We start from the raw sequence: 2,679 nt of genomic DNA on the forward strand, positions 1-2,679 counted from the left end.
GCTATCACCCGCCAAGTGAAAGAGATGCTTCGCGACGATGTCATCCAGCCCTCGCGGAGTCCATGGGCTGCACCTGTCGTTCTTGTGAAGAAAAAGGATGGTACGCTGAGGTTTTGTGTGGATTACCGCCGGCTAAACAAAGTTACAAAGAAAGACGTCTATCCCCTGCCACGCATCGACGATGCTTTGGATCGTCTCTGCTCCGCGAAATATTTCTCTTCAATGGACTTGAAATCCGGATACTGGCAAATAGAGGTAGATGAGAGGGACCGCGAGAAAACGGCGTTTATTACTCCGGATGGGCTCTACGAGTTCAAGGCTATGCCCTTTGGTCTCTGCTCTGCTTCGGCTACTTTCCAACGGCTTATGGACACCGTACTTGCAGATCTCAAGTGGCAGACATGTCTCGTTTACCTTGACGACGTTGTGGTCTTCGCTCCAACGTTCGAGGAGCACCTTCGGCGCCTTGAAACAGTTTTGCAAGCCATAACATCCTCTGGCCTTACGTTAAAGAACGAGAAATGTCATTTTGCTTATACGGAGCTCAAGTTCTTGGGGCACGTCGTAAGCCACGCTGGTGTCCTGCCGGATCCAGAGAAAACGACAGCTATTGCCAACTTCCCTCCGCCCAAAGACCAGAAAGCTGTTCGACGATTTCTTGGCTTATGTGCCTACTACCGGCGCTACGTCAAAGATTTCGCTCGACTCGCCGAGCCCCTAACACGTCTGACAAAGACAGACACGCCTTTCACTTGGGACGCACCACAGGAACAAGCATTCAAAGAGCTCCAACGCCGCCTACAAACACCTCCCATATTGGCTCACTTCGAAGAAAACGCCGACACGGAGCTTCACACCGATGCAAGCAACATAGGCCTGGGCGCCGTTCTAGTTCAAATCCAGGGCGGCCAAGAACGTGTAATCGCTTACGCCAGTCGCTGTCTATCTAAAGCGGAATCCAACTATTCCGCAACAGAGAAAGAATGTCTAGCCATTGTGTGGGCGACGTCGAAGTTCCGGCCATACCTTTACGGGAAACCATTCAAGTTAGTGACTGACCACCATGCCCTATGCTGGCTTGCAACCCTAAAGGACCCTTCAACCCGTCTTGTAAGATGGAGTCTACGATTACAGGAATTCGACATAACTGTCACGTACAAATCTGGCCGTCAGCATTCGGACGCAGACTGCCTCTCACGGGCCCCTGTAGATCCCCCCGCAGATGAAATTCCTGATGAGGCCATACTGCTAAATGTCATCAGCCCAGAGTGCCTCGCTGAAAGACAATCTGCAGATCCCGAACTTCGTCACATCATGGACTATCTAAACGGTGCATGTACCACCGCTCCGAGAGCTTTCAAGCGTGCTCTGTCATCGTTATGTGTGCGCAATGGTGTCCTCATGAAGAAAAACTTTTCCGCCAGCCAAACGCCGTACCTGATTGTTGTACCTATGTGTCTACGTGATGAAATCTTACAAGCTTGCCACGATGAGCCAACCTCTGGACATTTGGGAGTGCACCCGCACGCTTGCAAGGCTCAAGGAAAAGTACTACTGGCCTCGACTTCACTCAGACGTTTCACACTATGTGAAAACGTGTCGCAACTGCCAGCGTCGTAAGGTGCCGCCGACTAAGCCCACCGGACTCTTGAAGCCAATAGACCCACCGTCGAGGCCTTTCCAGCAGATTGGCATGGACATGCTGGGACCATTTCCCCTTTCACACTCCGGTAACCGGTGGGTCATTATTGCCACGGATTACCTTACACGATACGCGGAAACCTCCGCTCTACCCAACGGTACTGCCTTAGAGGTTGCAAAGTTTTTCATCAATTGCGTTGTCCTGCGCCATGGCGCACCGGAGATTTTGATTACTGACAGAGGAGCCGCATTTACAGCCGAATTGCTGCAGCAGATTTTAATTCACAGTCATACTGAACACAGGAAGGCAACACCTTACCATCCTCAAACGAACGGCTTGACCGAACGCTTGAACAAAACACTCGCTGACATGCTCTCAATGTACGTCGACGTAGAGCACAAAACGTGGGATGAAGTGCTCCCGTACGTTACCTTTGCATACAATACAGCGGTCCAGGAAACAACGAACATGACACCTTTCCGTCTGGTCCATGGCCGCGAAGTGACCACAATGCTTGATGCCATGCTACCACATCTAGACGACGGCAACCAACAACCAGGTGTTCACACCTTTCTGCACCTCGCCGAAGTGGCCCGTCAGCTGGCCAGGCTGCGAATTCAGAATCAGCAACGCCGCGATGCCCAACAATACAACCTCCGGCACCGTGACGCCCGGTACACAGCTGGAGACCGTGTCTGGGTTTGGTTTCCTGTACGTCGACGAGGCCTCAGCGAGAAACTGCTTTGTCGTTACTTTGGCCCGTACAAAGTGGTAAGCCAAGTTGGGGACCTAAACTATGAGGTTGTTCCTGATGGATTTAAAAAGTCCCGACGCTCCACGCTCCCGGACGTGGTCCACGTGGTCCGCCTGAAACCGTATTACGACCGATATTGTTGACTCTTTCTGTGCGTGAGCAACTGCCCTTCGTGCAATGTTTTTTTTTATCTCTACCCACACTTCCAGCATCGGGACGATGCTTCTTGTATCCGGGGGGGCGATGACACGCTGAATTCTTTATCTTCCCTCTGTGCTGATCG

Source organism: Amblyomma maculatum, chromosome 5 (genome assembly GCF_055883805.1).
Source record: "Amblyomma maculatum isolate TAMU_Amacu chromosome 5, ASM5588380v1, whole genome shotgun sequence".
In the NCBI taxonomy this organism is placed as follows: Eukaryota; Metazoa; Arthropoda; class Arachnida; order Ixodida; family Ixodidae; genus Amblyomma; species Amblyomma maculatum.